Source organism: Dermochelys coriacea, chromosome 1 (genome assembly GCF_009764565.3).
Source record: "Dermochelys coriacea isolate rDerCor1 chromosome 1, rDerCor1.pri.v4, whole genome shotgun sequence".
NCBI classification, from domain to species: domain Eukaryota; kingdom Metazoa; phylum Chordata; order Testudines; family Dermochelyidae; genus Dermochelys; species Dermochelys coriacea.
In genome coordinates this window covers 127,507,357-127,522,391 of record NC_050068.2, presented here as the reverse complement: position 1 = coordinate 127,522,391, position 15,035 = coordinate 127,507,357, and positions in this window count along the sequence as shown.

Genomic DNA, 15,035 nt, shown 5'->3' with positions numbered 1-15,035 from the left:
CCAACAGGGAGCTAAGGAAAAAAGCTAAGCTCCCTTTGCTACCAGAGGTCACTAGCAGCTCCTGCCTGCTTGCCTGCCAGTCACCCTGCCTCCTGGGAACACTCTTACTCCCCCAGGTATGCTCAGTCTCCCTCTTTTGAGCTTCACATCTCCATTAAAGTCCATGTTCTGCAGGTGTGCCTAACTGAAGCTTCCTGAGTGCCAGAATGCTTGCTAGCCTTTCCACCAGTGGGATGGGGGCATGTCCCATCACAGATGTGATAGAGGATTTTCTTTTGTGACTATGAATATATGTGTATATGAATATATGTACAATGTGTGTATCTGTATGCAATGTTTGTGTATTTAATCTCTATTTTCAGTTAAGGTCTCTTATTTTGTACCCTCAGTTAGTTTTGGGCACTCAGGCGCCAGTCATGCAAACATTTTAAGTATATGAGTAGTCCCATTAAGTGCACTACACTTGTGCCTAAAATTAAGCATGTATGTATGTATGTATGTATGTATGTATGTATGTATTTGAAGGATCAGAGTGATTTGCTATGGCCTTTCCACACTTACACTGAGATAAAGTGCTTGTGATAATAGTCTTTGGAGACTGATGTATCAAGCTAGATTCTAGAAATTTTATTACCTTGTTAATAAATCAGGGTATGAATATTTTGATTGGATTTTACAACAATCTGTTGTTCACAACCATCAATGCCCTGGCCTTTACATGCACTCTAAAATAATTACACTGTTTTAAAAAGAATTCAAAACAGAAAAGGAAACGAGCAGGGTAATGTATGAGCAATGTAGGAGATTTTGCCATCAGAATTTTATGGAAAGTTACAAGCTTTAACATAGAAATACTTTCCTCGAAGTTTTGCCTTGGGCAATTTTGTCTGGTATGCTGTACGTAAGACCAACACTGAGTAACAGTGCAACCGGAAACAGAAACAGTGTGGAGTCAGCAACTACATAATGAAAATCGTTTGTAAGTCTGAGGTGAATCTAATGACTTCAAGTTTGTGATGGTTTAATGACTAAATCATTGAGAACATTTAGTAACTTAAAACTCCAAGTCACCCAAAGGGAGCTGATTATTGCAGCTGTTTCTGACAGCACTGTTATTTGAGGAAACTCCTTCAACTCAGTTTGTGCAGCAAAAGGGACAACATTCTGATGTTGAGTCAATGAAAAGGAGTGCTTGATTACACTTAACCAGAAAACAAAGGCAGAGTAAATAGTAGCAATGGTAACCCACCCATAAAGTCCAGATTCCATCCCCATAAAACACAAGTTCCACAATTCAGATAAAATCAATTTTGAAAAGGCTCTTAGAGCTATCCATATAAGTGAAATTGGCATGTCAGGAGGATAAAGATGAAATGATCTTCAATTTTAAAAGTAAAAGATATCATTAAAAATATGATAGATGCATCTAGGAAATAAAATATTGTGTACAGAAGAAATGATATTCTGGATATTAGATAGGCAGAGAGTGGAATATTGAAATTAATAAGGACTTGATGAAGATGAGTTTGAAAAGGCTGAGTGCAAGGAAAAAAATGTTTTGCTATGCTTGGCAACAGCATCCCAGGGACAGATGGAGCAGAAGACTACAACAGGCATTAGATTGAATTTTTGCAGTAAATGCATACTATCAAGAGATGTTCCAAACTTAATAAAGGTGACACTGACATTTATGAAACCATAACAGAGCTCCCACTTCACCAGATGTACAGGAAAAATACTCAATCTGCACCATTACAGGCTGCAATCTTATAATCTCCTCAATTCTAATATATTAAGGATAGTTAGTACTTAGATGGGATTCCACCAAGAGATTGCTAAAGAAAGTAATATATCTGTTTCAGAATATGGGACTTGTCTGTCATTGTCAGTAACCAGATGGTGTTAAGACAAACTGTGCTTCTGGAACATGAGTCATCAAACAATGATAACCAATTGCAGTTATTACAGATCCTACAACACTTTTAGCAAGAGTGTTGACCCTAGTGTCCTGGCCAGATTTCAATATGGATAATTGCATTCTGCCTACCAAGATTCTTCCTGAAGATTCAATTGAATATTATTTTCTCCTTCCCTTCCTGTTCTGAACCATTGTCACATTGCCATGTGTTGTTAAATGGTAGCAGCTTTCCACCTGAAAAGTGGAAGTATTTCAATGATGAATAACTACACAGGTAGGTTTTTAGCAGCTTTGCATAATGCAACTTGCCCAACTCAACCCATCCGAGTAACTTTTTTTTTTTAAAGTGAGTCATTTCATTTGTTTTTACATTTGTACCAGTAGCAGCATGACAAGAGTAAGCAAGAAGATTTTGCAGTACATTTTCATGGCAATTTTGCAAGGCTAGTTTATATCTATATATAGCCTGTAAAATGGTTTGGGATTAAAGGTGGACTGTGAAGATATATGTAAATATGTATACCTGTAAATGGAGAAAACATGTAAATCAAGCATTGTTATAAGACCTTTCAGAGCATATATGTCTCTGTGAAACTTTAGAATAAAGGTATAGCCAATTGCTTGACTACAAGCATGGGTTGCTATTAAAAGTGTTTAAGAGACCAAATAACCAATCTTAGTCAAATTTTATTAGTCAAAGATAAAGCAATATGATACAGAAAGGAAAGAGTTACTACTTTTCAAATCTTTCCAGGAAGTGATTCTCTCTGTATATATAATATGGTTGTTTACGAGTTAGGGAAAAATGTCACCCAAGATTGAACCCACAAATCAGCTTCTTGTCCTATTTTCATGTGTCATCCTGTACCTTTCTTTATCTTTTTAAATATTACATTCCAGGTGCTAGTGGGCTGTGAAGGTACCTCCCAACTGTACCAGGGCATAACATTCATATATCTTGTCTTTGACAGGTTTTGTATTTGCTAGTGCCAAAAACTGAGTTCAGCTCTGCAAAGTGTTCTGAGATACACATATACCTTAGTATACCTTAACATATACCTTAGCATAAGTCAACAGGAGGAAACAGAGTATAATACAATTCAGTTAACAAAATATTCATATTATATAACCTATACAATATTAATATCATGCACAAAATACATAATGTGGTATGTCCAGAGAGAGACAGAGAGAGAGAGACAGAGAGGCAAACAGGTCTGAGAGTTTCCAAGAATCATGAATAAGAACAGATGAATATCAGTAACTAGAAGAGCTATTGCTGTGCTATGGAATCAAGACAAGAAGAAGGACATTTCTCTCAGTTACAGAATTTCAAATCAGTGTATAATACTGTAGCAAAGTAGACAGTGTTAGTATCTTCATTGTTTGAGTTTTGTTTATCTTTATTTACTAATTAATCCAATTCTGAGTGGAACTGATTTATGGTTCAATGCACTTCTGATTTTTTTGGTTGTCATTGCACTGTGGTAGCAAATTAATGGTAAAATCATTTTGAAGTGTTAACTTTTTTCCATTTTGAATGAAAATTCTTATGTTTGGCCTGAGCCCTAATGTGAAGTATTTTGGAAATTCAAACAAAATACATTAGCCATTTGTGAGTCATAGAAGCATGTTTTGTAGATTATATTTATTTTAAAAAAATCCTGTCCAATCTTTGATTTGTAATAACTCAGAAATGGCTTTGTCTTTTCAAATTAGTTGGACTTCTGACCAAGGATTATGTGATTTGCTTCAGAACTACCAAAGTTCTGACTGTTTGAAAATCATGAACTGAACATGTATAAAAGAGATAAACACATACTGAATCATGATTAGTCTAAATATATAAATAGTGTGAGAAAGTTCCTCCTCTACCTTGGTGGGTCTTGTGCTTATTGGCGGATTTGCTTGCCTTGGAGCTTCACGGCAGCCCTTAGTTTGGCCGTTTTCATGAACCCACAGTCCAGGTCAACTCCTCCTGTGTCTGACTAGGAGTTAGGAGGTTTGGGAGGAACCCGGACCAGCCCTCTACTCCGCGTTCCAGACCAGGGCCCTGTGGAATGCAGCTGTCTAGAGTGCCTCCTGGAACAGCTGTGTGACAGCTACAATTCCCTGGGCTACTTCCCTATGGCCTCCTCCCAACACCTTCTTTATCCTAATCATAGGACCTTCCTCCTGGTGTCTGATAATGCTTGTACTCCTCAGTCTCCAACAGTATGTGTTCTCACTCTCAGCTCCTAGCACCTCTTGCTCCCAGCTACTTACAGAAACTGAAGTGAGCTCTTTTTTAAATACAGATTAGCCTGCCTTAATTGATTCTAGCAGCTTCTTGATTGGCTGCAAGTGTTCTAATCAGCCTGTCTGTCTTAATTGTCTCCAGAAGGTTCCTGATTGTTCTGGAACTTTCCCTGTTACCTTACCCAAGGAAAAAGGGCCTACTTAACCTGGGGCTAATATATCTGCCTTTTATTACTCTCCTGTAGCCATCTGGCCTGACCCTGTCACAATAGCCAATCATTTACCTTTTTTCATAGGGGAAGGGAAGGGGCCTTGCAGTCGTTTCTGGATACCATGTACAAATCCTTCAAAATACGGTATTCTGAAAGCCAATAAACATACAAAATACAACTTTGACTGATGACTTTAGTAGTTCAGGATTGTTTTACAATTGAATCCCAATGAAAGTTAGTGCATTGGCCTTTAGGGTATTGAATTCTGTAGTTTCTCTATTGTCCCTATAATCTCTGCAAAGCACTTTCTCTCCCATTATTCTGCATACTTTGCACTGCTCAGCAAAGTGGCACAATCTAGCCTTGACTGGACAGCTGAGAATTGTCTCAGCATAAGGGAGCTCTGAGTTGGTGAGAACTAGTGTAGTTGGCTCTTGTGTCAACCTCTCCACTCTACATTGGTGTTAGCAGCAAGAGGGGTGTGTGCTTGCCCTCTGCCAATTCTAAACTGTTATAAAGTTCCCTTACACTGTGCTGGGCTAATGAAGATGCACCACCGCACCAGGAGAATCTGGAGACAGATGTCCTCTCCAGTTTTCAGCATTTTCTAAAAGTCAGGCAACGTGAAGGTGTCTCACATTGGGCACCCAAAATCGTTATTTAAACTTTTAGCCTACTATTAATAATTTTGAAAACTGCTCTATTCTTTTTCTCCATTCCTAGCTCAAAAACAGTTTGGCTTAAAGGCTTCCCACTTATGTTCAGGGGTGCTGAAAAGAGGGCTGCTGGGGGTGGTGCTGCACCCCTGGCTTGAAATGGTTTCAGGGTTCACAGTTTTGTTTAGAACCCACTATGAAAATTGTTTCAACCCCTCTGCTTATGTTGCAGACCTCCAGTGAGGTCTACTGAACAAGTCAATCCTTCCTCTCAGGATTCCCTAAGTGTTCAGAGCAACCCAGTTTTGGAGGTGTCCCTACGTGTTATGACTCCCTTGTCTGGAAGTTCAGGGATCACCAGAGTGTTGTAGGGATGAGAATTTGTGTGTATCTTTTAGCGTCCATGGGAAGGAGAAATTGTGGCTTTGCTCCTCTCCCGCTATTATGTTACTGCCAATTGTGCTCCCTTTTCCTTGTGCTGCTCCCTTCTTAATTCTCCTCTTTCCAGTTGCATTTCCCTTCCCTTTGCCCATGTCCTTCCCAGCAGGGGACAATACAATAGCTGCTGCAGACCACCTTCCTCCCACTACCTTTTTCCAGCAAGCAAAGTTGGAGAAGGAACTAGGAACAGACAGTGGAGGAGTGGCAGCCTGCACAGGCCTAAACTCTTCTGGCCCTAATGGCTCCAGCTAGTGAGCTGGAGTAACTGCAGGAGACACTCCAGTTTCTGTGCCCTTGCTAAATGAATATTCCAGCAGGGTGGAATGCAGGAGGATGGAGACAAATGAGTGTCACACCCACAGTATAATACTTGGCAGGTCCGAATCATTAGTTACTTAGGACTAATCTACTCTAGAAGCACTACACTGGGGTAGCTGCACCTCCGTAGCATGTCTGGTGAAGATGTTCTATGCTGATGGGACATACCACCTCCGAGAGAGGTGGTAGCTATGTAGGCAGGAGAAAACCTCCCTCCAACATAGAACAGACCACACCAGAGTATATTGGTGTAATTTATGTCTCTCAGGGTGGCTGATTCATAACTCTACGTGACACAAGTTATACCAAAGTAAGGGGTAGTGCAGAACTGCCCATAGTAATTGTTCCACCTACATTATAAACCCTATACACCATTTCTGCAGTTTATATGCTCTGTCATTACTACTACAGATCTTATAATGTCTGCAAGAGTAGTCTATAGGTAGTGTAGTCTCGTTAACTTTTTGCTGGTGGATATGGAGCACCCAATATCCAGGGGTAAAGTTCAAAACTACTACACTACAAAGCTTCTTAGCTCAAGAATGACTGCTACAGAGCTAAGAAGCTACAGAACTAAACACTGGATTAGCTACTATGATAAGAGATTTACTATTACAGTCATGGTAATTATTATGGAACTTGAAGCTTTGCTGTGTTAAGGCTGAACCTCCTCAATCTGAGCTCTGGAAAGTCCACCCAGAAAATAAAATGAGTATATAAAAATAATAGAATTCAGACAAAAGATTAGAATAAGATAGAGTAAAGATTGTGGATATTAAAAACTTTAAATCAGAACAATTCTGTATATTAGTTAGCTATAAAAAATAAACACAATGCACAGATTTACATTCATGCTTTAAATTTAATGCTACCCCTGGTAATCTGGAGTGAAACTTCTTCATTTTATACTTAAATACATGACACTTACTCCACATATCTTTTGTCTTGTGGAAGGCCAACATATTGGAAGCTTAAGAAGTAATAAATAATAACAGACTATTGCTACACCAGAAATAGGCTAGTCCAATAATGAAACATTGTTAATCCTGGTAGCATCATTCAAGGTTGCCTTGAGAAAGTTGATCTAATTGACCTACTGCCAGTGGTATACTGCCTCCTGTATTTTTGATCAGGAGACATAGGAGTTGTCATTCTCTATAAGCTTTTTGCTTTATTCCTCTGAGTTAACTAAATAGGGTAAGTAAATGCATTCTTAGAGGACTCCCTTTGCAGTCAGAAAGTGGATTGAGAGATGGTTTTTTGAAACCTAGAAATCAGCACTACGTTAATTGCTTGGACAAAGGAGTGCTCTCTTTTTCTAAAATATAAGAAAGGTCTTTCTAGAACAGTAGTTCTCAAACTTTTGTACTTGTGACCACTTTCACATAGCAAGCCTCTGAGTGAGACTCCCCCCCTTATAAATTAAACATTTTTAAATATATTTAACACAATTATAAATGCAGGATGCAAAAGAAGGGTTTGGGGTGGAGGCTCACAGCTTGCGACCTCCCCCCCCGTAATAATCTTGCAACTCCTAAGGGGTCCGACCTCCAGTTTGAGAACTCCTGTTCTAGAAGCTTTGTCACTTGTGTGTGTGTGTGTGTGTGTGTGTGTGTGTGTGTTCTATTTGTTTCACTAATTCTTCTTATTTTGAGTCATTTTTGTATAGTTTTTTTTCTGACTGAGCATACCAAGGCTACATTGTATCTTCCATTCAGGTTTTTAGTCTCCCAGGATCTTTGTGTGTTAGTTTTCACTACAGTTTTCTCTATTTTGCACATAATGAGATGTTTACCACCTGATCAGTTGCAGTTCACACCTTTATCTTCCATTTCTTTAGAATATTTGAAAATTAAACAATGATCTCCATACAGGTTGGACACCTGTTTCTTCAACCCAGGAAGGAAATCAGATGTTTGATCTACAAATGGAAAGATTGCCTCCAGTGGTCTCTCCCTTATTAAAATTCTGCACAGCTTGAGGGCCACCTGTATATAGTAATTGGAGATTCAAAATCATTTTCTGTACTCTGGGATACACACTGATAGATAAATCAGATTCCACCTGACATCATCCTTTGCCCTCAGCAAGTGAAGTAACAGTCAGAAAATCTGAATTACTGATATTTAAACTGCATCTAGATAGCCTAGACAGCACTAGTTTCCCATTATCCTTAAAAGTCAGGAGGATGATATATTCCTTTTGCTATCAGGATATGTATTGCAGGTGCATTCAGTCAGGAGCATGAACACTGGGAGAAGGCGTTAATAATGATGTCTTTTCTACCTACACCTTAATTCCATTTTCATGTTTAAAAATCTACAAATGAGCATTTGGATTGATATATCCATTGAATATCTTAAGTATCCTTTGCTTTCTAGCTGTCTAAACATCACTATCACTTCTCAGTTCATTTAAATTTATTCAGCCTTAAGTTTCTGAGCTATTATAAACTAGTAAGCTACTCCATGGAAAATAAATTGCGTGTATGCCAAACAAACGCCCCCCCCCCAGAACAGATTCATCCAACACCCCAAATTCAGGGTTTGTATTAAAATCATACCAATATCTAAATATTGTGGAGCTTCATGCTATTTAGCCAAACCAAAATTTGGGATTCAGATACCCCACACCACCCCCCATCCTTCAAAGAAGAATCTTTAAAAATCCTGATTTTTTTTCTGAACTTCTGGTACAGAGAGTCAGAAGCCCTCCAAAATGTAAGATCAGGACAGGGTGGCAAAAGGCCTCACCAAAGCTCAGTAGTTGGGAGTGGGGGGAAAGAAGAAGTCTATGGGCATGTACTTGGGGCCTGATTCTGTGACACTTATTCAACCCAGGCCTCCATAATTTTTCCACAACATAAAGGAAAGGATTCAACCATAGCCACCAGAGCAGCAAGAGCTTTCACCACTTTCCTCACACTTTCTGATCTCCAGCTTGTGGGCTGACCACATCTTTGCTCCTTGTATTATCTGTATTAATTAGATTGTAAACTTTTTAGGGCAGTGACCTTCTATTTATATCTCTGAAGCGCCATGCACACAAATGGTGAGAATGAACCAGTGTGGAATATCGTGACACATGCAGTAGTCTCACAAGCCAGTCATAGCTCTGGCAACAGAATATCTCATAAGGTTAATTCCTGCTATCAGCCCGCAGATGCCACAGTGGAAATAAATAACTACAGCAAAAGACACCATGACATGTGATTCCCAGATAAGCAGTAGTGACTAGGTTTTTGTTTTATAATCTGTGTGGACAGATTTTTAATGATGTAGATATTTAAAAAAAAATATTCCCTACCACTCTGTAACTGTTTTGAGGTTGGCAAAATGAAGCCCTTTTTCCTCGGTTTAAATTCCTTTAAAAGCTGACTCTCCTGGCTTTTGTGCATGATTTGAAGAATCAACAATTTTGACTGAAAATAATAATTTTTGGTCACAACAAACTACTATAAAAGAATATGAAGACTGTTCATTGTACTGGTACCATTGCTTGCCATGGCAGGGTTTAGGTACAGAAAGAGTATACATCAGACGATCCAAACAAAGTTCAGTCCATCTGTAATACAAAGTTGGTTCAAATGCTGTAAGGTGCACATTGCCCTAAAAAGTAAAACATTCTCAGAGAGAGGAGAGACACTTCATTGCACATAAGGCAAAAAATGTGATTTATAATCCAATTACTATTGCTTTCTGAACAGCCTTCCTGCTAGCACTTGTTCTCTCTGTATCTCTCTTTATAAGCATGTGTTTTGCATTTAAAAAAACCTGATAGCTGAAAATCTGAATTTTCTTGAATTAAACTGCCAATTAGAGCTCCACAACCTTTCATCATGTGATCTGAAACCATCTTGCTTGGAGATGCCTTCAGAATATGAATAATTCCTATTGACCCCAGTTTGTGAGGTTGTTATGAACCCACAACTCACCCTAGGTTTGCTAAACATTTTTTAAATGCCTTGAGTGAATCTGAAGGAAGTTTTATGTGAACCTGGATCTGCCAACCCCTCCACAGCAATGAGGGATTTATAGTTTTGTCTGAAAACCATTCATCACTTGACAGGTTAGGTGAGTTTGCTTGGAGTTTTCCATATTTTTCAAATTCAAAACTCAATGTGAAATTCAGGTTACGGGAAATTAGAAGCCATCATATGACCTTGTAAACTGGAATAATAATAGGATGAAATTTAATAGTGAGAAGTGTAAGGTTATGCATTTAGGGATTAATAACAAGAATTTTAGTTATAAGCTGGGGACGCATCAATTAGAAGTAACGGAGGAGGAGAAGGACCTTGGAGTATTGGTTGATCATAGGATGACTATGAGCCGCCAATGTGATATGGCCATGAAAAAAAGCTAATGCATTCTTGGGATGCATCATGCAAGGTATTTCCAGTAGAGATAAGGAGGTTTTAGTACCGTTATATGAGGCACTAGTGAGACCTCACCTGGAATACTGTGTGCAGTTCTGGTCTCCCAGTTTGAATTCATTCTTCTTAAACATGGAATAGTCTTCCAAGGGAAGCAGGGGGGGCAAAAGGCCTATCTAGCTTTAAGATTAAACTTGATAAGTTTATGGAGGAGATGGTATGATAACATGATTTTGGTAATTAATTGATCTTTAAATATTCATGGTAAATAGGCTTAATGGCCTGTGATGGGATGTTAGATGGGGTGGGATCTGAGTTACTACAGAAAATTCTTTCCTGGGTATCTGGCTGGTGAATCTTACCCACATGCTCAGGGTTTAGCTGATCACCATATTTGGGGTCGGGAAGGAATTTTCCCCCAGGGCAGATTGGAAGAGGCCCTGGGGGATTTTCGCCTTCCTCTGTAGCATGGGGCATGGGCCACTTGCTGGAGGATTCTCTGCTCCTTGAAGTCTTTAAACCACGATTGAGGACTTCAATAGCTCAGACATAGGTGAGAGGTTTTTCACAGGAGTGGGTGGGTGAGATTCTGTGGCCTGCGTTGTGCAGGAGGTTGGACTAGATGATCATAATGGTCCCTTCTGACCTTAATATCTATGAATCTATATTGCACATGGTTCTGAAATGAATCCAGGTAATTGAGCAAATAAAGATGACTTATTTTAAAAAATGCTGAGTTCCTTTTCTCTCTGACTTGATGTGATCTGTATAGTAATAACATAGCATAGGTCATGTTCAGCTAAATATTAGAGATGGTACTAAATCTTAACACCCCTGAATTTGTAGGATGTGTGGATCTGGGACCAGGCTCTGTGTCTGGGGCCCATTATGACTAAATATTCTTCCAAATGACTATATTTCTGGAACATACAGAACAACTGATAATAAAATGAGTGAGAATTGGCTTGAGAGAGCAAGAGAGCATGTAATCCTGAAGTTCAGTTCTGTGTTTTAGTATAATGTGAATAAACTACATATTCATAGTAGAATCTTCCTTTTACTATTTATCTGGAACAGCACAGTTTGAAGTCTGGTTCAGAAAGCATGGAATTTGTAACCAGAGTACAAAATTGCACTTGATTAAAAGGTAAATTCCTTCCACACACCACATAAGGAAATTTGAACTTTTGGAAGAAGGACTCTTAGCTATCATCTGATGCCCTTAAGGCACACAAAAAATGCAGGAAAAAAGACTGCATCGTTCCCTGCAGAATATATGAAATTACCGTTCATATAAACATTCCAACCAGTTTGATTCATGAATAGATAAACTATTGTGTAAGGTATTCTCCTGCATCCTAATCAGGAACTGTGATAATGTATTGATGAATAGCTAATGGAATACTAAGAAACTCTGTTCCTAAGTATTCAGAAATTTCTAACAGGCCTAATCCTGTGAGGTGCTATGAAGTCAAGTGGAACTGAGTAGCTAGTGTGTTGCAGGAGGCACTCCGCACCTTACAAGACTGGGCCACAGGCAAATGAAAAGAATTTCAAAACTGCTTTGGGGCTTAGCTCTGGATGTCTCTATTTTTTGTTTGCTCTGATTCTCCTGAACTCTGCTCTGCCTAAACGACTGAAAATGCACAAACATGGAATTGCCGTAAGCCTTCTTTAAACATTTGTTTTATACTCAGAAGTCTGCTCAGAAAGTGTTCAGATTCAACGCATCTGCAATTTATTGTTTTAAGAATTTCACTTCCAGTCCTTCTGAAGCAGTGACCACAATTTGAAAGCTACAAAAAGTGGTAATAAAAATAAGTAGGACAACTTTTAGTAAGGGACTCACTTCCATCTCATCTCAGGTTTCTTCTTTGTTTAAAAAAAAAAAAAAAAAAGGAACAACCCCTATAAATCCTGGATTCCATTTTAATTTGATTTTTAAAAATGGTTTCAAAGGTGCTAGATTCTTATTTTATCTATGTCTGTTCAATAGTTTTTTGGTTCTGATTTATTATGCTCCATAAAAGCAACATAAATCCATAGAACCAAGTTCTTAATCTTCAGCAGTCAACCTATTAAATCTCTTTTAGACCAGAACTTGCCAAACAGTGACCAAATTATTTTTGCCTCTTTATGTCCTTTTCAAAAGTTATTTGCCACACAATTTCTGTGATTAATTCCTCATTTGGAGGTTGTTCACCAACAGGTAATGGAAAGTATTTGATATATGAAATTTGAACTGTTTTGATTAGACACAGATCACATGGGCTCCCTCCTGCAAACATAAATATGCTTAAAAATTAGGAACGTAAAACTGGAAGGGGCCTCTTGGCTCATCAAGTCCAGTTCCCTGCTGTTGCAGGCAACTGTGTCATATAATCCTGTTCATAAAATTATCAAGCTTCATCTTAAAGCTGGTTAGGTTTCTTGCTCCCACTATTCCTAGTGGAAGACTGTTCCAGAACCTCAACTCTTCTGATGGTTAGAAACCTTCTAAATTTCTAGCCTAAGTTTACTCAAGGCCAGTTTGTGGCAACATAGGCCTTTAGCTTAAATAGCTTTTCTCCCTCCCTGGTGTTTACCCTCCTGATGTAAAGAGAGAACAGTTATATCCTTTGTCACCTTCATGTTGCTAAGCTAAACAAGCTCAGCTCTTTTAGTTTCCTCTCCTAAGATAGGCTCTCCATTTCCCTGATCATCCTAGTAGCCCTTCTCTGCACCTTTTTCAGTTTGAATTCATCTTTCCTGAACATAGGTGACCAGACTTGTACAAAGTATTCCAGATAAGGTCTCAGCAGTACCTTGTACAATGGCACTAACACTTCCCCATGTCTACTGGAAATGCCTCACCTTATAGAACTAAATTTGCCTTTTTCATGGCTGCATCATATTAGTTGCTCATAATCATCTTGCAATCAACTAATAGACCAGGCCCCTCTTCCACGTCTGTTACTAACTGAGCCCATAGCATATAGCAGAAGCTTTCGTTGTAGGCTCTAAGTGCACCTTTTACCTTGTACTACTCATTCTCCTCACATTTCTATCACTCCACTCCAAGTATCCAGTTCTTCCTGTACAATATTCTGATCCTCCTCTGTATTGATGATGCCTCCCAGCTTTGTGTTATCAGCTAATGTTATTAGCACACTCCTATTTTTTGTACCAAGGTCATTAATGCAAATATTAAATAAAACTAGTCCCAAATTCAATACTAGTAACCTCTCTCCAGCCCAATAGTTTCCCCTTTAGCCACTTCTTTATCCACCTTACAATTCTTGTTCTACTACCCAACTAATAATTTCCCATGTGGTGCCATATCAAATGTTTTCCTGATGTCCAGATAGACTAGGTCCCCTGCAATTCTAATATTAAAACAAAAATCAGTTCTTATCAAAGATAGATATCAGATTATTCTGGAACAATCTACCTTTGGTAAACCCATGTTGCTTTTTATCCCATTTTCCATTTACCTCAATGTCTTTATTATTCTTTCCCTCAAATTTTGTTCGGAAAGCCATGCATTCTATTGAGACAGACAAATGGGTCTACAGTTTCCTGGATCACTCCCCCACCTCCCCCTTTCTTGAATACAGGTACTGTGTTTGCCATTTTCCACCCATATGCTCTTTTGATGATTGAAAACTGAGGTAAAGTATTAATTTAGTTTTGGGACCATACCTAAACTATCCCTCAACTCTCCCCCATCCTCACTATATAGTGACCTCACTTCTTTTTTTGTTCTCTTTTTATTCATACAGCTAACAAACCATTTATTCCTTTTTTCCCCCTTTATATGTTTTAACTCAGCTTCACTTTTGGCAATTCTCACTTTATCCCTACCCTTGTGACCACCAGATGTAGCTTTCTTTGCTGATTCATCACCTTTCCCCATTAAGTTGATGTGTAAGCATCTGCAGGACTGGAGCTGTGCTATGTTTCTGTCCCTTGTGTGTTTGAGCCTAATGCTTAAAATGAGATTTCAGGTGCAAATTCTCAAAAATATGAACTCAAACCCTGGTTTCAGAAAATACCATGCAATATTTTGATAGCAGCTTCATAAGGAATGAACAATCTTTTATAAATCCCAGTTCAGGCCAAGAAAAATTCTAACTGACAATCTTAACTGACCTCTAAATGCTAGTCTATGTTTAACTTCTAATCCAAAATAAGGTAAGTAAAATGAGTTCTGATACCTATGGAAAGTTCCAGAGCTGGATTAATCACCAAGACTAGAACAAGCTTCCAAGCCATACTGCCGTCCCAGGGAGAAGCAAGCTCCTTGTTGGTTCAATTGCAGGTTGAAATGAGTTTCTCAGTGAGAGAAAAGACATGTTACTAACTGCAATTCACAAACAAAAGTGAGCTACTTAAAGCTAGAGACCAGCTTTATACCCCTATAACCCCACCCCTTAAAGGTCTTTGGCCAATCAGGCCTTCCTCTTGGTCCACAATAAGTCTCACAGCTAGCAGCAAAAACTACTGCTTATTTTTGGCTCCTGCACCCTGGGTCCCATTTCCTATCCCAGTTACTAAGTCCCCATCACTTCTCATGCAATATGCTATTCCTCATTCCATTGAGGCAGCAGCAGCAGCAGCCCCTATTTCTCCCTGGCTCTAATGCCTGCGTGCATGTTCCCACAGTCCAGGGAGGCAGTGAGGTTCCTGTACAGGTCCCTACAGAACAGCTATGTCCCCCCTCTAGTGGTAAGCCTCCCTCCCTTCCTGCCTGTTGAATGTGGGGGACAGTTACCCACTGATCTGAAACAGCTGCGGTAGGGGGGAAGATGCTGTCAGGTGTGTCAAGTATCAGGGGGTAGACATGTTAGTCTTTATCCACAAAAACAACCAGGAGTCTGGTGGCACCTTAAAGACTA